The sequence below is a fragment of the Monodelphis domestica genome, chromosome 3 (genome assembly GCF_027887165.1).
Source record: "Monodelphis domestica isolate mMonDom1 chromosome 3, mMonDom1.pri, whole genome shotgun sequence".
Classification (NCBI taxonomy): domain Eukaryota; kingdom Metazoa; phylum Chordata; class Mammalia; order Didelphimorphia; family Didelphidae; genus Monodelphis; species Monodelphis domestica.
Genome location: NC_077229.1, coordinates 285,996,396 through 286,018,409, shown reverse-complemented (window position 1 = coordinate 286,018,409; position 22,014 = coordinate 285,996,396).

Genomic DNA, 22,014 nt, shown 5'->3' with positions numbered 1-22,014 from the left:
GGAATGAAAGAAAGTCTTGGATATAGCAACATGGACATGATCTTGATATGGGGGTACAAGTTTCCCTCTGGACACCCAAGCTCTAGGTCAAAAGGGACATAAGAAAATAAAGAAGCTTCCCCCCCAACTTTGGACTTTCCCCTAGATCTTCAATGAACATATGTATGTACCTCCCAATTCCACTCTGATAAGCATTGAGTGCTGTACCTAATCTTATCATCCATCCAATTCCATTGATCATCTCTTATACTTCACCCCATCCATCCTTCCTTATCCTGTAATCCCTGTTGTCAAAAGGGTATAAAAATCCTAAACCTCATCTCCTCAAGGAGGTAGTGTTCCACCTACACACTGTCTCTCAGCCTTTCAACATGGCTTCTAAATTCATAAATTTCTCTTTTTATTTTTAAACTAAGTTTTAGAGTCCTGCATTCTTTCAAAAGGTAACCTGTCCCAAACCTGGGGTTTCACCTCAAAGCACTCCCACAACAATCTGAATTATATCTTTGAGTAGTGGTGGTAGAAATGAACAAAACAACAAAAATTGTCCAAAGGATAAAGAAGGGCAATTCATGTTATGCCCTTAGTCATGTCCATTGATAGTTCATATACCCATCACTGCCCACTCAATAACTTGATCATTGTTACTACTGATAGGAGCAGGTGTTTAAAGTTGTTGAGAAATGTTGAAAGATATATGTTTGTGGGTGGAAGTCTCACCTGCAAACAGCACAAAGACTGGTGAGTGAATGAGGAGTCTTTGTGTTTTGATTGTTATATCATAAACACCTCTGGGGTATCACTTGGCAGCTCTATGCACTCATTTTCATTATTTAGTGTAATCTGAGCAAGTTCCAACTCTTCTTTTTTGGACCATGTAAACTGAAAGTCTGGGATCTTCTCACCCTCTTGTCTGAAAGCTCTCTAAAGGCAAAAGCAATTGTAAGCCAAGGAAGTAAAGGCTATTTTCAAACCTTTTAGTCAAATTTCCCTTTACCACCTTGTGCTGCTTAATTTGTTATTTACTAGGCAGATTAGTAGTCATTCATAAGAATGATGGTGACAAGGGAGCCAGGGAAATTAGGAAGATATGATAGGGTGGCAAATCATGGATTCTATAAAATGTGTAGAGCCATGAGAAAGCCAAATGAGCCCAAGTCGTTTCAAGCTAATAGGAGAGAAGAAAGAATAAATGGCTAAAATGTCTTCTTAGTTTGAGAGATTACTAATTAAAATACTTTGAGCAAAGAAGCACATTGTGCTCTTACATGGAACAGTGTCTCCCAGGCAGCACCATTAAATGTCCTTCAATATGTAATTTGCTAGGCATGATCTGTTTTTCAAATATGTGTCTCCAAACCTCCCCAGGTCTAAAATCTTAGAACACTAGTCAATGATAAATAATTTAACATTTGATTATGTTTAATCAATAAATCAACAAGAATTTTACTAATCACGTATTATGTACCAGGTACTGGAGATCCAAAATCAAAAAGGTCCACTGCCTTTAAGTAGCTTGCATCTCAACTGGAGACAAGACTTGCACATAAATAAATATGTACAAAACAGATGCAAGGTAACCTAGGGCAAGGGGGTGGAAAGCAATAAAGATTGTAGTAGAGATAGATTAAGAAACTTGGGCAGCACTCAGGCAGAAAATAACAAAGGCATGGAGATGAGACCATCATGAGAGTGAGGAACAGCAAGTACCTATTTGAATTTATAAGGAGGACTCCCAGCTCACTGGAGGGCTAGTTTTTATACTGAGCCTTTTGATGTTATCTTCTTATTGTGGATTTGATTATAAGCCCTGGTATCTCATAGAGGAAAGGCAAATTAAAGATGGATTAATTATATTGGACCATTTGAGGAGAAGCTAACCCTTTGTATTGAAGGTTAACTTCATTTTATTATGCTTTACTTTATTGGGTTTTGCAGATGTTTTTTTTTTGTATGTGCTTTTTTTTTTTAGAAATTGAAGGTTTCAGCCAGTGTATCAATGCCATTTTCACAACAGTATCTGCTCAGATCATGTCTCTTGTGTCACATTTTGGTAATTCTAGCAATATTCTAAACTTTATTATTATTATCATTATTATATCTGTTATGGTTATCTGTGACCAGTGATCTTTGGAGTTACTATTGTAATTGTTTTGGGGTTCGTTGAACTGGACCCATATAAGAAGGCAAATTTAATTGATAAATATTCTATGTATTCTGCCTGCTCCACCAATAGGTCATTATTTCATCTCTCTCCCTCTTATTCAGTTTCCCTGTTCCCTGAGAGAGAATAATACTAAAGAATATTTTATAAACTTAACTTAGTTGATAAAATAGCAACAGGATTTGAGAGTATTGATTCTTTTTTAATGTGATCTTTCATAGAGGAAGAGACAAGCAGTAATAGTTTTTATTTTAAAAAGGATGAATAATGTGCATAGATTTTTTTTCTCGATAACAAGTAACTAGGTTTGGTTGTGAAAAGAAATGAGTTTTCAAACTTCATTGTACCATGTCTCCTCCCTGCTCTTCTGTTTCCTGCTAGAAGAGGAGAAACTATTCCTTGGGCACCAGAGTCTATACTTCCAGGGAAGAGGAGAAAATCCATTCCACCAAGTCTCTACCTTGGTCTCCTGCCTTGGGGGAAGAGGAATTTTACCATTTATTCAACTCTAAGAACTTGCCCCATGCCTGAACTAAGTCACAGAAAGGTCTCATTTGAAGGCCTAACTCCAATGGATGATGAAAACCTATCTGAATTATTTTTCAATGATTAACAAAATCCCTCAGGTCAAAACCTCTCCATCCCAGTAATTCTGAACTAGCCAAATGTTATCATTCAAACTCCATTAAAAAAAATCTCATTGCCAAATCTTTTACTCTAATTTTAACCCTTCCTCCAGCATCCCATTTGCCCATCTTTTCCACTGTGCTCTAAGAAAACATATACATCCCACTTATCTCTGAGCTTGTCCTTGCCTATGGAATTATAAGACTAGGGAACCACACACTTGCATTTTATAAATAATACATTAATTATTATCATTATTTTTTTATTTTTTAAACATTATTTTATTTGGTCATTTTAATACATTATTCAATTGTTTCCAAAACAGATCATTTTCTTCCCCCCTCCCCTGCCCCCTGCTACCCCTCCCCTAGCCGATGCGCTGTTTGTCTGGGTATCACATGTGTCCTTGCTCTTAACCCATTTCCTTGTTGTTGGTATTTGCATTAGGGTGCTCATTTAGCATCTCTCCTGATCATGTCCCCTCAACCTCTGTAGTCAAGCAGTTGCTTTTCCTCGGTGTTTTTAACTCCCTCAGTTTGTCCTCTGCTTGAGGATAGTTTTCTTTTTCTTGTAGATCCCTGCAGATTGTTCAGGGTCATTGTAAAGCCATTAGTGGAGAAGTCCATTACGTTCTCTTGTACCACAGTGTGTCAGTCTCTGTGTACAATGTTCTCCTGGTTCTGCTCCTCTCACTCTGCATCACTTCCTGGAGGTTGTTCCAGTCTTCATGGAATTCCTCCACTTTGTTATTCCTTTTAGCACAATAGTATTCCATCACCAACATATACAACAATTTGTTCAGCCATTCTCCAATTGAAGGCATGCCCTCGTTTTCCAATTTTTGGCCACCACAAAGAGCGCAGCTATGAATATTCTTGTACAAGTCTGTTTCCTTATTATCTCTTTGGGGTAGAAACCCAGCAGTGCTATGGCTGGCTCAAAGGGCAGACAGTCTTTTATCACCCTTTGGGCATAGTTCCAAATTGCCCTCCAGAATGGTTGAATCAATTCACAACTCCACCAGCAATGAATTAGCGTCCCTACTTTGCCACATCCCCTCCAGCATCCATTACTTTCCTTTGCTGTCATGTTAGCCAATCTGCTAGGTGTGAGGTGATACCTCAGAGTTGTTTTGATTTGCATCTCTCTGATTATAAGAGATGCAGAGCATTTTTCATGTGCTTATTAATAGTTTTAATTTCTTTGGCTGAGAACTGCCTGTTCATATACCTTGCCCATTTTTTCAATTGGAAAAATGACTTGATTTTTTTGTACAACTGGTTTAGCTCTTTATAAATTTGAGTAATTAGACCTTTGTCAGAGGTTTTTGTTATAAAGATTGTTTCCCAATTTGTTGCTTTCCTTCTAATTTTAGTTATATTGGTTTTGTTTGTACAAAACCTTTTTAATTAGATGTAGTCAAAATTATTTATTTTGCATTTTGTGACTCTTTCTAAGTCTTGCTTGGTTTTAAAATCTTTCCCTTCTCAAAGGTCTGACATGTATACTATTCGTTGTTCACCTAATTTACTTATAGTTTCCTTCTTTATATTCAAGTCATTCACCCATTCTGAATTGATCTTGGTGTAGGGTGTGAGATTTTGATCTAAACCTAATCTCTCCCATATTGTCTTCCAATTTTCCCACCAGTTTTGTCAAATAGTGAGTCAAATAGGAGTTTTGTCCCAAAAGCTATGATCTTTGGGTTTATTATAGACAGTCTTGATGAGGTCATTTACCCCAGGTCTATTCCACTGATCCTCATTTCTGTCTCTTAGCCAGTACCATATTGTTTTGATGACCACTACTTTAAAGTACAATTTGAGATCTGGAATGCTAGACCATATTCCTTCCCTTTTTTTTTTTTTCATGATGTCCATGGATATCCTTGATCTTTTGTTCTTCCAAATGAACTATGTTATTTTTTTTCTAATTCAGTTAAAAAATTATTAGTAGTTCAATGGGTATGGCACTAAATAAGTAAATAAGTTTGGGTAGAATTGTCATTTTTATTATGTGAACTCATCCTACCCTTCAGCAAATAATGTTTTCCCAAATATTTAGATTTAGTTTTAATTGTGTGGAAAATGTTTTGGAGTTGTGCTCATATAGTTCCTAAGTTTGTCTTGGCAGATAGATTCCTAAGGACTTTGTATTGTCTAGGGTGATTTTAAATGGAATTTCTCTTCCTAATCCTTGCTGCTGAGATGTGTTGGAAATACATAGAAATGCTGATGACTTATGTGGGCTTATTTTGTATCATGCAACTTTGCTAAAGTTGTTGACTATTTCCACTAGCTTTTTAGTTGATTCTCTAGGATTCTATAAGTTGACTGACATATCCACAAAGTACGATAGCTTGGTCTCCTCATTGCCTATTTTATTTTTAGAACATTTTCAAAATTTATTTAATTGATTAATTTAGAGTATTTTTCCACCCCCAACTGTCTCCCATATCTGACTCACAATTCCACTGGGTTTTACATGTGTCATTGGTCAAGACCTATTTCCATATTATTGATATTTGCAGTAGGATAATCATTTATGGTTTATAACCCCAATCATAACCCTATTGACCCATGTGATCAAGCAGTTGTTTTTCTTTTGTGTTTCTACTCCCACAGTGTTTCCTCTGGATGTGGATAGTGTTCTTTCTCATAAGTCCTTCAAAATTGTCCTGGATCATTGCATTGCTACTTATAGAGAAGTCCATTACATTCGATTGTACCACAGTGTATCAGTCTCTGTGTACAATGTTCTACTGGTTTTGCTCCTTTCACTCTGCATCAATTCCTGGATGTTGTTACAGTTCACATGGAATTCCTTCAGTTAATTATTTCTTTGAGTACAATAGTATTCCATCACTAACAGATACCACAATTTGTTCAGCCATTCCCCAATCAGAAGGCATCTCCTCATTGTCCAATTCTTTGCCATTACAAAGAGTGAGCCTATGAATCTCTTTGTACAAGTCTTTTCCCTTATTATCTCTTTGGAGGATAAACCCAAAAATTCTATGACTGGATCAAAGGGCAGGCAGTATTTTAGTGTCCTTTGGGCATAATTCCAAATTGCCTTCCAGATTTTTGTTGGTTTGCTTATTGATATGGTCAACTATGTGGGTGGTTTTCCTAATATTAAACCATCCTGGCATTCCTGGCATAAATTCCACCTGATCATAATGAATGCTCATGAACACTTGATGGAGTCTTTTTGCTAGTATTCTATTTAAAATTTTTGCATCTATGTTCATTAAGGAGCTTGGTCTATAGTTTTCTGTCTCTGTTTTTGACCTGTCTGGCTTTGGAATCAGTACCATATTTGTGTCATAAAAGGAATTTGGTATAACTCCTTCTTTGTTTATTTTGTCAAATAGTTTTTATAATATTGGGATTAGTTGTTCTTTGAATGTTTGATAGAATTCACTTGTGAATCCATCAGGCCCTGAGGATTTTTTCTTAGGGAGTTCTTTGATGGCTTGTTCAATTTCTTTTTCTGATATGGGATTAGGTATTCTATTTCTTCTTCTGTTGATCTTGGCAATTTCTATTTTTGTAAACATTCATCCATATCACCTAGATTGCCATATTTGTTGACATATGATTGGGCAAAATAGTTTTTAATGATTGTCTTAATTTCCTCTTCATTCGAAGTGAGGTCTCCCTTTTCATCTTTGATACTGTTAATTTGGTTTTCTTCTTTCCTTTTTTATTAGATTAACCAGTACTTTGTCTATTTCATTTGTTTTTTTTTTTAAAGACCAGCTTCTAGTCTTATTTATTAATTCAATAGTTCTTTCACTTTTGATTTTATTACTTTCCCCTTTAATTTTTAGGATCCCTAATTTAATTTTCATCTGGGGATTTTTAATTTGTTCACTTTCAAGTTTTTTGATTTGCATGCCCAATTCATTGATTTCTGGCTTCCCTAATTTGCTAATATATGAACCCAAAGATATAAATTTCCCCCTGAGTACTGCTTTGGCTGCATCTCATAGATTTTGAAAGAATGTCTTATCAGTGTTATTTTCTTTTTTTTTTTTTTTAAATATATTTTATTTGGTCATTTCCAAGCATTATTCGTTAAAGACATAGATCATTTTCTTTTCCTCCCCCCCCCAACCCCCCATAGCCGACGCGTAAGTCCACTGGGCATTAGATGTTTTCTTGATTTGAACCCATTGCTTTGTTGATAGTATTTGCATTAGAGTGTTCATTTAGAGTCTATCCTCTGTCATGTCCCCTCAATCTTTGTATTCAGGCAGTTGCTTTTTCTCGGTGTTTCCACTCCCATAGTTTATCCTTTGCTTATGAATGGTGTTTTTTTCTCCTGGGTCCCTGCAAGTTGTTCAGGGACATTACACCACCACTAATGGAGAAGTCCATTACGTTCGATGATACCACAGTGTGTTTGTCTCTGTGTACAATGTTCTCCTGGTTCTGCTCCTCTCGCTCTGCATCACTTCCTGGAGGTTGTTCCAGTCTCCATGGAACTTCTCCACTTTATTATTCCTTTTAGCACAATAGTACTCCATCACCAACATATACCACAGTTTGTTCAGCCATTCCCCAATTGATGGGCATCCCCTCATTTTCCAGTTTTGGGCCACCACAAAGAGCGCAGCTATGAATATTTTTGTACAAGTCTTTGTGTCCATTATCTCTTTGGGGTACAGACCCAGCAGTGCTATGGCTGGGTCAAAGGGTAGATATTCTTTTGTCGCCCTTTGGGCATAGTTCCAAATTGCCCTCCAGAATGGTTGGATCAGTTCACAGCTCCACCAGCAATGAATTAATGTCCCTACTTTGCCACATCCCCTCCAGCATTCATTACTTTCCTTTGCTGTTATGTTAGCCAATCTGCTAGGTGTGAGGTGATACCTCAGAGTTGTTTTGATTTGCATCTCTCTGATTATAAGAGATGTAGAACACTTCTTCATGTGCTTGTTAATAGTTTTGATTTCTTTATCTGAGAACTGCCTATCCATTTCCCTTGCCCATTTATCAATTGGAGAATGGCTTGATTTTGTGTACAATTGATTTAGCTCTTTATAAATATGAGTAATTAAACCTTTGTCAGAGGTTTCTATGAAGATTTTTTCCCAATTTGTTGTTTCCCTTCTGATTTTAGTTATATTGGTTTTGTTTGTACAAAAGCTTTTTAGTTTGATGTAGTCAAAATTATTTATTTTACATTTTGTGATTCTTTCTATATCTTGCTTGGTTTTAAAGCCTTTCCCCTCCCAAAGGTCTGACATGTATACTATTCTGTGTTTACCCAATTTACTTATGGTTTCCTTCTTTATGTTTAAGTCACTCACCCATTTTGAATTTATCTTGGTGTAGGGTGTGAGGTGTTGATCTATTCCTAGTCTCTCCCACACTGTCTTCCAATTTTCCCAGCAGTTTTTATGAAATAGTGGATTTTTGTCCCAAAAGCTGGGATCTTTGGGTTTATCGTATACTGTCTTGCTGAGGTCGCTTTCCCCCAGTCTATTCCACTGATCTTCCTTTCTATTTCTTAGCCAGTACCAAATTGTTTTGATGACTGCTGCTTTGTAATATAGTTTTAGGTCAGGGACTGCAAGGCCCCCATCATATGTGTTTTTTTTCATTATTTCCCTGGATATCCTTGATCTTTTGTTCTTCCAAATGAACTTTGTTATGGTTTTTTCTAAATCAGTGAAGAAGTATTTTGGTAGTTCAATGGGTATGGCACTAAATAGATAAATAAGTTTGGGTAGGATGGTCATTTTTATTATATTGGCTCGTCCTATCCATGAGCAGTTAATGGTTTTCCATTTGTTCAAGTCTAGTTTTAGTTGTGTGGCGCGTGTTTTGTAGTTGTGTTCATATAGTTCCTGTGTTTGTCTTGGGAGGTAGATTCCTAGGTATTTTATTTTGTCTAAGGTGATTTTGAATGGGATTTCTCTTTCTAGTTCTTGCTGCTGAGCTGTGTTGGAGATATATAGAAAAGCTGATGATTTATGTGGGTTTATTTTGTATCCTGCAACTTTGCTAAAGTTGTTGATTATTTCAATTAGCTTTTTGGTTGAATCTCTAGGATTCTTTAAGTAGACCATCATGTCATCCGCAAAGAGTGATAACTTGGTCTCCTCCTTGCCTATTTTGATGCCTTCAATTCCTTTATCTTCTCTAATTGCTACTGCTAGTGTTTCTAGTACAATGTCAAATAGTAGAGGTGATAATGAGCATCCTTGTTTCACTCCTGATCTTATTGGGAATGCATCTAGTTTATCCCCATTGCAGATGATATTAGCTGTTGGTTTTAGATATATACTGTTTATTATTTTTAGGAATGACCCTTCTATTCCTATGCTTTCTAGTGTTTTTAATAGGAATGGGTGTTGTATTTTATCAAAGGCTTTTTCTGCATCTATTGAAATAATCATGTGATTCTTGCTAGTTTGCTTGTTGATGTGGTCAATTATGTGGATGGTTTTCCTAATGTTGAACCAGCCCTGCATCCCTGGTATGAATCCTACTTGATCATGGTGAATGATCCTTCTGATCACTTGCTGGAGTCTTTTTGCTAGTATCCTATTTAAGATTTTTGCATCTATATTCATTAGGGAGATTGGCCTATAGTTTTCTTTCTCTGTTTTTGACCTGCCTGGTTTTGGAATCAGTACCATGTTTGTGTCGTAAAAGGAGTTTGGTAGAACTCCCTCTTTGCTTATTATGTCAAATAGTTTGTATAGTATTGGGATTAACTGTTCTCTGAATGTTTGATAGAATTCACAGGTGAATCCATCAGGCCCTGGGGACTTTTTCTTAGGAAGTTCTTTGATGGCTTGTTGGATTTCAATTTCTGATATGGGATTATTTAGGAATTCTATTTCCTCTTCTGTTAGTCTAGGCAGTTTGTATTTTTGTATATATTCATCCATTTCTCCTAAATTGGTGTATTTATTGCCATATAATTGGGCAAAGTAATTTCTAATGATTGCCTTAATTTCCTCCTCATTGGAGGTGCTGTCCCCCTTTTCATCTTTAATGCTGTGAATTTGCTTTTCTTCCTTCCTTTTTTTAACTAGATTGACCAGTACCTTGTCTATTTTGTTTGTTTTTTCAAAGTACCAGCTTCTTGTCTCATTTATTAAATCAATAGTTCTATCACTTTCGATTTTATTAATTTCTCCCTTAATTTTTAGGATTTCTAATTTGGTTTTCTGCTGGGGGTTTTTAATTTGATCACTTTCCAGTTTTTTCATTTGCATTTCCAATTGATTGATCTCTGCTCTCCCTTGTTTGTTAATATAAGCATTCAGGGATATGAATTTACCTCTGATTACCGCTTTGGCTGCATCCCAAAAGGTTTGGAAGGATGTTTCGCCATTGTCATTTTCCTCGATGAAATTATTAATTGTTTCTATGATTTCTTCTTTAACTAAACGGTTTTGGAGTATCATATTGTTTAATTTCCAATTGGTTTTAGATTTGGTTTTCCATGTACCATTACTAATCATTATTTTTATTGCCTTGTGATCTGAGAAGGCTGCATTCATTATTTCTGCTTTTCTGCATTTGTGTGCTATGTTTCTGTGACCTAATGTATGGTCAATTTTTGTGAATGTGCCATGTGGTGCTGAGAAGAAGGTGTATTCCTTTTTATCCCTATTTATTTTTCTCCATATGTCTATTAATTCTAATTTTTCTAAGATTTCATTCACTTCTTTTACCTCTTTCTTATTTATTTTTTGATTTGATTTATCTAAATTTGATAATGGTTGGTTTAAGTCTCCCACTAGTATGGTTTTATTGTCTATTTCTTCCTTCAATTCTCCTAGTTTCTCCATTAGAAATTTGGGTGCTATATTATTTGGTGCATACATATTGATTAATGATATTTCCTCATTGTCTATAGTCCCTTTTAACAAAATATAATTACCTTCCCTATCCCTTTTGATCAGGTCTATTTTTGCATTGGCTTTATCAGATATCATGATTACCACTCCTGCCTTCTTTCTATCAGTTGAAGCCCAGAAGGTCTTACTCCATCCTTTAATTCTGACCTTGTGGGTGTCAACCCGCCTCATGTGTGTTTCTTGAAGACAACATATGGTAGGGTTTTGGATTCTAATCCATTCTGCTATTCGTCTACGTTTTATGGGTGAGTTCATCCCATTCACGTTCAAAGTTATGATTGTCATTTGTGGACTCCCTGGCATTTTGATTGCCTTCCCTAATTCTAACCTTTTCTTCTTCGGCTCTACCTTTTAGTCCAGTGATTTACTTTGAAACAGTCCCCCTTGTCCCCTCCCTTGATGTTTCCCTTTTTAGTCCCTCCCTTTTGGTTCCCTCCCCCTCCCCCCTCTCTTACCCTCCCTTTTTGTTCTCCCTCTCCCCCTCACCCCCTTGGTTTTCCCTTCTCCTTACCCTTGTTGGGTAAGATAGAATTCAAGATCCCAATGGATCTGGAGGTTTTTCCCTCTCAGAGCTGATTTCCCTGAGATTGAGGTTTAAGTAACCCCCCCCCCCTCTCTTCCTCTCCTTCTTATAGGAGTTTTCTTCCCCTCCCCTTCCCATGTGAATCTTTGTGTGAGAATGATTATTCTATTTGGTCTTTCTTTACCCCCTATTTATACATTACATTTTCCCCACATGTTAGTATACATAGGTTGATACAAATGTAGTCCTTATAGAAGAGAGTTTGAGTAAAAGAAGAAGATAACATTTTCCCCTTTCCTTAATATTTACCTTTTCAGGTATTCCTTGCTCTTTGATTTTCGGTATCAAACTTTCCACAGAGCTCTGGTCTTTTCTTTGCAAAAAGTTGGAAGTCTTCTATTTTGTTGAATGCCCATACTTTCCCTTGGAAGTATATAGTCAGTTTTGCTGGGTAGCTGATTCTTGGTTGGAGACCCAGCTCTCTTGCCTTTCTGAAGATCATGTTCCATGCCTTACGATCATTCAGAGTAGAACTTGCAAGGTCTTGGGTGACCCTGATTGGCATTCCTTTATATCTAAATTGTCTTTTTCTGGCTTCCTGTAGGATTTTTTCTTTTGTTTGATAGCTTTGGAATTTGGCAATTACATTCCTGGGAGTTGTCTTTTGGGGGTTTAGTGTAGAAGGTGTTCTGTGAGCTCTGTCAGTGGCTGTATTGCCCCCTTGTTCTAGAATCTCTGGGCAATTTTCTTTGATTATATCTTGTATCACCATGTCCAGTTTGGTGTTTATTTCTGGCTTATCTGGGAGTCCAATTATTCTTAAATTATCCCTTCTCCCCCTATTTTCCAGATCTATCACCTTGTCGGTGAGATATTTTATGTTCTCTTCTAATTTCTTGGTATTTTGGCTTTGCTTTATTGATTCTTGCTCTTTTACACGATCATTGTCTTCCAGCTGCCTGATTCTGGCCTTTAAAGCCTGGTTTTCTTTTACAGTTTGGTCAAACTGGTTTTGTAGATGCGTGAATTTCTTTTGCATTATTTCCAACTTTTCCTCCCAGAAGGCTTCCATCTTTTTGGTCATTTCTGATTCAAATTCTTCATAGGTTTGTGGAGAGTTTCCATTTCCTTTGGAAGGTTTTGGAGCATTTTCTTTTATATTATCTTCTGTCTGCTCTGTATTTTGTATTTTGGCTCCATAGAATGTGTCCAAAGTCGCCCCTTTCTTCTTATTTTTCTTGGTATTTTGGGGCTTCTGTGGTTCTGTGGAGTTTGTCATCTCTGAATGTGGAGGATTAGTTTTTCTTGTCTCTTTCTGGTGTTCAGAGGCAGTCCTGGGCAGATAGTTCTATGGGCTTTCCCTGGGTTAAACTGAATATGCCTCACTGGAACTGGAATGGAAGGGTCGGACCACGAGGCCACACTCTCCCCCCGGCTCGCTTTCCGGAAGTTGCCTTCAGAATCGCTGGCCGTGAGGCTGTTTCGCAGGCCTGCGGGGGGATGGGCTGCCGCTTCCCCAAGCTCCGAGAGCACAGACTTTCACTGAGACTTGGATAGCAGGATCCAGCCCGTGAGGCTGTCTTGCCCGCCCTGAGGGTTGCTGTTGTTTTGACCAGCTCTCTGCAGCGGAAGCCCCAGGCAGTAACTTTCACCGGGACTGTAGAAGGCCCTGAGGGTTGTTGTTTCCGAGGACCCTGCTCTCTGAGCCGGCCGGGCTGCGGCTTCCGGGAGCCTTGGACTCTGCGCTCCTACCCCTGAGGTCCGAGTGATCTCAGGTTCTGGCTTTTAAGGGGAGCCTCACCTTTTGAACCGGGTCCAGGTCCAGGAGGAGGGTTCCCAGGGTCTGTGCTGTTGATCGTTTTGAATTTCGGCGCCTTAGGAGCTTATCGTTTGAGATTGGTCGGGAAGGGTTTTCCGGAGATCTGAGCTTTAGCTTTCTCTAAGCCGCCATCTTAACCGGAAGTCTCAGTGTTATTTTCTTCAATGAAATTGTTTCTATGATTTGTTCTTTAACCAATTTGTGAGAATCATTTAATTGCCAATTAATTTTTTATTTGGCTCTCCATGTATACTTACTAATTATTATTTTTATTGCATTATGATCTGAAAAGGTTGCATTTATTATTTCTGCTTTTTTACACTTGTTTTCCATGTTTTTATGCCCTAATGCATGGTCAATCTTTGTGAATGTACCATTTGTTACTGAAAAGAAAGTATATTCCTTTTTGTCCCTTTTTGTTTTTCTCCATATAGCTATTAACTCTAATTTTTCTAAGATTTCATTCATATCTCTTACCTCTTTCTTATTTATTTTTTGGTTTGATTTATCTAGATTTGATAGAGGAAAATTCAGGTCTCCAAGTAGTATAGATTTACTAACTATTTCCTCCTTCAACTCTACTATTTTCTCTTTTAGAAATTCGGATGCCATAGCATTTGGTGCATACATGGTGAGTACTGATATTTCTGCATTGTCTATACTGCCTTTAATCAGGTTATAATTACCCTGCCTATCTTTTTAAATCAGATCTATTTTTACTTTGACTTTGTCAGATATCATGATTGCAACTCCGGCCTTCTTTTTCTCAGTTGATGCCTAATTAATTTTGCTCCATCCTTTACCCTATGTGTATCATGTGAGTTTCTTGTAAACAACATATGGTAGGATTTTGGTTTCTAATACACTCTGCTATTTGTTTTTGTTTTATGGGTGAGTTCATCCCATTCATGTTCAAAGTTTTGATTGCCACTTGTATATTCCCCAACATTTTGATATCCTCTCCTATTTCTGCCCTTTCTTCTTTTGCTATATCCTTTTTAACAAGACATTTGTTTTTAATCAGTCTTCCTAATCCCCACCCTTATTATGCTTCCCTTTCTACCCCCTCCATTTTTGTTCCCTTCTTCTTATTTTTTAGGGCCTGTTATGTTCCCTCCCGCTTTTCTTTCCCTCCCTTTTTGTACTCCCTGCTCCATTCCCCCCATTGTTTTTCCCTTTTCACTTTCCCTGTAGGGTAAGATAGAATTCTTTACCCCAATGGATCTAGATGCTCTTCCCTCTCAGAATTGATTTCACTGAGAGTGACGTTTAAGTATTACCTATTAGCACACTCTTCCTTTCCTTCTTATAGTAGTATTCTTCCCCTCCCCTTCCCAGGTGCCTCTTTGTATGATATAGATTATCCTATTCATCTTACTCCTTCAAATTTCTCTTGGTACCATATTCTATCCCCCCTCCCTTTTTCTTTTTCTTTTTTTGCATATGATCTTATACCACTTATTACCCCAATAGATCTGTTAACAATTCTTATTATTATTATAATAGTGAATATAATTTTTGAAAGTTACAAATGACATTTTCCATATACTAATATAACCAATTTGATCTTATTGAAATCCTTAAAGAACAAAATTTAAATAAAAAATATTTTCCCCTTTCCCATCTCTTTCTTATTTATCTTTTCATGTTTCTCTTGATTTTTGTGTTTGGATATCAAACTTTCCACTTAGTTCTGGTCTTTTCTTTACAAATGCTAAGAAATATTCTATTTTGTTGAACACCCAAACTTCCCCTGGAAATATATAGTCAGTTTTGATGTTTGAAAACCCAATTCTCTTGCCTTTCTGAATATCATATTCCAAGCCTTGTGGTCCTTTAGTGTGCAAGCTGCCAGATCTTGTGTAATCCTTAGTGGTGCTCTTTGACATGTGAATTGTCTCCTTTTGGCTTCTTGTAAAAATTTCTTCTTATCTTGGAAGCTCATGAATTTGGCAATTATGTTCCTGGGGGCTGTCTTTTGAGGATTTAGTGTAGAGAGTATTCTATGAAATCTTTCAATGTCTATTTTGAGCCCTTGTCCAAGAACATCAGGGGAGTCTTCTTGGATAAAATCTTGTAGTATGATGTCAAGATTTCTGTTTATTTCTGGGTTTTCAGGTAGACCAATGATTCTCAAATTGTCTCTTTGAGACCAGTTCTCATGATCTATCATCTTGTCAGATATTTTATGTTTTCTTCTATTTTGTCAGTCTTTTGACTTCGTTTTATTAATTCTGGCTGTTTTGCAAGATCATGGGTTTCCGGTTGCCTAATTCTGGTCTTTAAAGATTTTTTTTTCTGCTATAATCTTTTGATTTTCCTCTAAAATCTGTTGATTTCCCTTTTTGGTTTGGTATATATACTGCTTTTTATGGCTGCCAGCTATTTAATTTTGGCCTCCAGTTGGGAATTCCTGTCTTTAATACTGTTATTTCCTTTTTGAACTATTTCTCACTTTTCTTGCAAAAATTCATCCATCTTTCTCATCAGCTCTGAAATAAATTCTTCAAGAGCTTTTGATCAATTTCCATTTTTTGGGAAGGTTTGAATGTATTTATTTGTTTGTCCATATGTGCTATTTCTTCTGTAGTCTGGATTTTTCCTCCATAAACATTACCCAGGGTCAATCACTTCTTCTTATTCTTCTTGGTGTTGGGAGGTTGCTTTTCCTGGGCATTGTTTGCCATCACTATGCTGGTTTTTCCTTCCCTTTCCAGTCAGAAGGCTGAGTGAGGAGGGTAGGTTCTCTGTGCATGGAACTCAGGAGTGGAGTTTTTTGCCTGAGGCCACCTCTCAAGTCTGCAGTTTCTACTCTTTACTGCTCTTCTCTGTGCTATCTCCACACACATGCCCAAGGTCTGTGTTCTTCAGTGTGCTGGAATCTCAGGTCTAGCTGCTCTCAGGGATAGGTCTTTGGTTGTGTTAGTCATCTGCCAAGGACCTAGAGGTGTCCCTCTCTTGCTCTAAACGTGCCCCCACTTACTCACTAGTTCTAATGCACTGGCTCTGACTCTGACTCCATAGGTGGGTTTGGGGGAGGGTTGATCAGATTGTATTTGAGTCAAAGCTATTTCACCCTCTTGTAGTGTGGAAATGTCCAAATCCTATGTACCTTCAATGCTGCATCCTACTGTAGAGTCCCTTCATTCATATGAATTTGTTGTAGGTTTTTTTGACCTTTCGAGGTAGTCTATATTGGTGGGTGGTGAGGAGAGGAAGAGTCCTGGTTCTACACTGCCACCATTTTTACCCAGAAGTCCAGGAGAACAGTTCTTGATAACCTCATCCCATGGATGAAACATAATGAAATTATAATACAAAGGAAAAAAAAGAGTCACAATATCTGCATTTACTATTGATTTTAAGAGGAGGAAGTTACAAGAGAAAGTCATTTGGGTTGGGAATTTAAGAGGAGGTTATTTTGAAAGAAGTACAAAACCTTGCAGATTAAATAAAAGCAGATAAACCAGGAGACTTTACTTTTTACTTTGGAGTTTAATCTTTCAATCTTGAATACAGGTTTTAACTTCTTTTCACACATTATAACTTATTGTTATTGAGAACCAATAACACAAGGCTTCTTTCAGTTTCACATATTGGGGGCATAAATTAGGGGCATAGATGATAGGGCATCATATATCTATGAAATAGATCAGCAGAAAAATTCTGCTGGATTAAAAGGCCACAAGTACAACATAAATATCCTGTCTCTCTATTGGGTGTATCTTAAATTTTCTGCTCAGTTGACTTTCTGAGATATTTCTCTAGGTTACTTTTATTCTTTTTTTCCCCAAGAAAGCAAAACATGAAGATGCTTTAAAAATTCACAGAATACCAAGAATTAAGATAATAGAAAGTAGTTTGGGAAGTTAGATTTTTTTTTTCAATTAAATGGATATAGTTTAACTCAAAAGAGTGAAAAAAATATGTTAATTGACAGATTATGGTAATCTTCCACAGAAAATTAAATATTAGACCTTATTTCTATCAAGAGAATTTGGCAATGAATATTAACACTCACAGACCAATACTCTAACTTTACCATCTGTATAAAATTTGTATATATATATATGTGTGTGTGTATACATATATATATATGTAACTTTTGCCTTTATATAAATTTTCATGAGAATTACCTACATATACAGCCAAGGTCATCCTTGACGAGTGTATTTATAGGTAATATTTAGACTTTGGCAAGTTTATTTTGCAGTAGAGTACATTTTTATTATCATAAAATTGACTGAAAAATATAAAAATAATATCCCATTAGTGATTTTGTTAATCATAAGAAAGAATTTGATTTGGTTAAACAAAATACCACCTTTAAGGCTTTTCTCCAAAGAAGTGTCTCCATGAATATGACAAAATCTTCAGATATTTCCTGATAGATTTAAGAGCAGGAATACAGTTTTCAGTCCTTCAATTGTTAATATCAGATAAAGTATAAAACAGAAGTGCAGGCTTGTTAAAGGTATTAACTACTCTAATGGAGGAGATCTGGTTCCAAGATCAAGTTGAAGAGGAATTCCCTGTAGAGGATAAGATTCTTCAAATGTTCTCTGTGAACCCCATTGCATAGGAGTATTAAGACCTAGAACCTAAAATAGACTTTTGATGTAATAAAGAACAATTCAAATGAATTTGACCTCACTATGGAAAAATCATCCAAAGAACCCTGTTTACCAAATTGAAATGTAATTAGATGTATAAACTGGAGTACTTACCCAGGTGTATAAACATCTTTGAAAGATACAGAAAATGAAAAAGTGAATTGGGAATCAAATTGAACAAAAATGGAACCAAGCTAGATTAATTATTTTAGCACGTTGCAAAATCTCTTTAATAATCCCATACTTCTCCCAAAAGCAAATGCTCATTATGCCAAATACTATATATTTTTTACTACAAGTCAGGGAACATTATAAATCTGTAATAAAAATGAATACCTCTGGAGGAGAATGGAAAAGTGCATGGTGGGTATGAACAAAATGCAGCTAATAAAGAATTTCAAAGAAGAATTGCAATGCAATTCTTTTGCATTTGGATTTCTGTCTCTTCCCAGACTGCAGTTGATGACATCACATTTGAGTAACTAATTAGACAAATAGCTACCACTAAGCCATTTTATTTTTTGTCCATTTTCATCTTTTGGTGTCAACTTTAAAAAGTCAGAATTTTTCTAGTTCCTTTTTTGCTATTGATTTTTAGGGATTCAGAGAAGTGCCACATGTCAAATATTGTAGACCAATGAAGAAGCCAAGATTTGTAACCAAAAGTAAATACCTAGAAGTTTGAACATAGGTTTTATAACACTACATTTGGTGGATACTATGTTATATTACCATTATCGTTCTTAAAAGCAATTTAAAATTCATTAACTTTATATGATTGGAAAAAAGGCATTACATACATTTCAAGTATTATATGTATGTGTATTTATATGTATATGTCTCATTAGTCTAAAACTCTATGATAATAATAATCAATTCATTGTGTGTAATTTTAAATAAAATTCATTAAATGAAAATTCAAATATCCTAGAACAGTGATGGTGAACCTATGTCACAGGTGCCCAAGATGATATGTAAAGTGCTCTCTGTGGGCATGTGGCCAACCTCCCCCACCCAGAGTTTGTTACTAGATAGAGGGACTCTGGAGGAGATGTTCCCCTCTCCCTCTCCACCATGCCTTATGACATTTTTTCACATCACCCACCTCTCTGCTCAGAAGCCCAATGGGAGTGCTTTCTCCCTCCTCTATGTGGGGTAAGGGAGGTGGGCAGAGAACACTCAGTACTCAATTGGCAGGGTGGCACAACACTTGGTCTGGGTGGTTGAGGTGGGGGTAGGGCCTGGCGCTCCCTCTCTAAAAGGTTTGCCATCACTGTTCTAGAAGTTTGAATTTTTCTAAACATGAAATTTCTTTGAGTGCAATTATGATTTATCATAGAATTATAGTTCCTTTTAAAGTTATCACATAACATACATCTACAAACCTCAGGTTGCTAGTAATTTTAGAACAATTTGTACTTTAGGAATTGGTCACTGGATGGCAGTATAGACTGAAAAATTTGACTTTTTAGTGAATTTCTCTAGGTAAATATGTTGTTCTTTTCACAAACTGGAAAGAAGAATTTCAGAGGAATTTGTGTGCTCCCTCTTCAAGATTTTTAAAAAAATAGAAAAGCTTGGGTTTATGTGAGTTTGTTAGAAGATATTTGTTTTGTTTTGAGGAGCCTAGTATTGATGTTCAGGCAGTAGAATGAAATAGAAAAGATGTTAATTCAGAATCCCTTACTTACATACCCCTCCATGTTTGTGCCCTAGCCACGTGCATTAATATGTGTGCCTTCTGGCTAGATGTTCTTGCTTGTTCATCTCTTCACATTATGCTTCCTATAGGTGGTTCCTTCTTCCAATTGTTTTATATATTTGTAGGAGAGTACGTCTCAGAATTATACAGAAAGGATTTTGATGTTATTTTTCTTACTATGGCAGTTCATGACATGCCTTTGCTTTGAACTAATTGTCTCCTGATGATTAGAGGTTAACACTGGGAAATTGTGAGTTGTAACTTTAAGGAAATCAGATGCTAAGAGTATTTTGAACCTGGCATAATAATTTTCTGGGGAAGTTCTGCCCTCAAACCAAAGGAGTACTCTCACAAATTTTCTATCTCAAATCACTTATTTAAATGAAAACCTTATTCATGTATTTTTAAATTGATAGAATTGAAAGAAAAATGTCATGCTTTGAGTCAAAATAAATCGATTTTGAACCTTTGAACAGATTAAAATACTTCATGAATTCTAAATAATCTAAAATTAGTTACTAGGGATTTTCTTCTTTCTTATCTCTTCCCCTCAAACTGACACCTTAGAATTAATACTGTGTATTGGTTCTAAGGCAGAAGAGTGGTATGGGTTAGAGAATGAGGGTTAAGTGACTTGCCCAGGGTCATATAACTAGGAAGTGTTTGAGGCCAGATTTAAAACCAGGACCTAGAGACAGGTCTAGGCCTGGCTCTAAATCTACTGAGACACCCAGCTGCCCCCCTCAAACTGATTTTTAAATTACTTAGTTGAAGTTCATTCATTTTAGTGATGATAGTGACATGAGCACTGTACCCCCAGAAACTTGGGCAAACTATTATCAGGGAAATTCCTTTGCTCCCTTACATCCTTGTGACTCCTAACCTAAAAATCCAATGACCCCTTTAGGACCCTGAGATGATTGTCCTCCCTTGATCCTCCTTTACATTTAAGATGGACAGAGAGATGCACCTCCAGGCTACACCTCGATCCTATCAGGCTACATCTCAGACATCTGTCTGTTCCCTAAAACTAAAGAATGTTTCATGAGGGTCATTCCTTATGTCTCCAGGCAGATCCCAATCAGATAACCAAACCCCTGAGAGTCATATCTGCACCATGACACAGCATCTGTTGTAAAGAGTATAAAATCCTCAGAACTGATGTCATCTTGGGGACAGTCTTTCCATCCATGCTGTCTTCCCAAGGAGCAGCCTTCCATCTTGTTGTTCCACCTGTACTATCCCACTGGCTATTGTCAACATTACTCTCTAAATTAATAAATTTCTCTTTTTATTTTAAGCTAAGTTTTGGAGTCTTGCATTCTTGCAGAAAGGTATCCTTCCCGAACCTCAGGGGTGCACTTCTTCACCCCCACAACAATAGTAATTAGTAGTTACCATATATATTTGATTATGGGGAAACATATGCCATGAAGATAGCTGAAAAATTAGAGAGGAGGGTGGTGTGGAAGGGAAGAGGAGAATATGGATCACAAAATGTCAGAAAATGATTATTAAAATTCTATTTATATGCAAAGCAGAAAAATGTAAAACAATACAAAAAAGAAGGAAACTTTGAAGTCATTAAGTTCAACCCCCTTATTTTATAGACAAGTAAACCGAGGCCCAGAAAAGTTGCCACCTACTCAGTGTAGTGTAATAACTAGAATAACCATGATTTGAAACCTTTCCATCTCCAGCACTTGTTTTCTTCTAAAAAACAATCTCCTACCACATAGAGAAACAACTTTATCCTGTAATTTAGTATTTGTTGTATTTGTAGTTCCTCCTTCTTTAACCTTATCCTCCTCTTTCTCTCCTCAGTCAGAGTAGTTGACTGTTTTCTACATAACAATAAGTAGGTACAATTTGTCTGAGCAACATCACATATGATGGCAAAAAATGACTGTGGCATCGGAGGAACTGCATTTCCTAGCATGTTATTTATCTCTGTGACCTTGTACAAGTTCGGTAACCTTCTGGGCTTCTCCTTCTTCATCTTTAAAAATGAGAAGATAGAACTAGACTAGGGGTTTTCAACCACAGGTTTATAGATACCAAAAAGGATCTGGGGATAGGTTAAAAAGAGTCCATGATCTTAGATGGGGAAAAAAGATACTCATTTCAATGCACTTGCTTTCCTTTTTAATCCTATGTATTTTGTCTTATATCTTTAAAACTACTATTATGAGAGTATTCAAAGCTTTCACTGAACTCCTTAAAGGGTCCATGACACCATAAAGGCCAAGAACCCTTGAACTAGAGTTTCTGAGGTGTCTCTGTCTTCTAGCTCTAAATTACCGGAAGAACATGATTCTGAAAAAAAAAAAATTCTGAGTTCCTATCCAATGCTGCCATCATGTGTTCACTAGAGAAAGGAGCACAGTTAAAAGAAAGCATTTCATGAAGTTGCTTTTTATTTCAAAACTTGAAAGAACATAGTAACAATAGTGGAAAGTGTTTGTGTATAAGGTGGTCACGTTTCCTTTTTTCTCCAAGGAAATTCTATGTTTGTTTCACAGGTCTTTTTGATTTTCTTCCTTGTTTCTCAGCTTTCAAAAAGAATAGGGCTATATGTGTTATACATTGTACTAGGAAAAATGAACTGAGTCCTGAGACTATTTCAAAAGAGATCACGGGCCATATCCATCTTTAATATTTTCATGGAGAAGTCATTT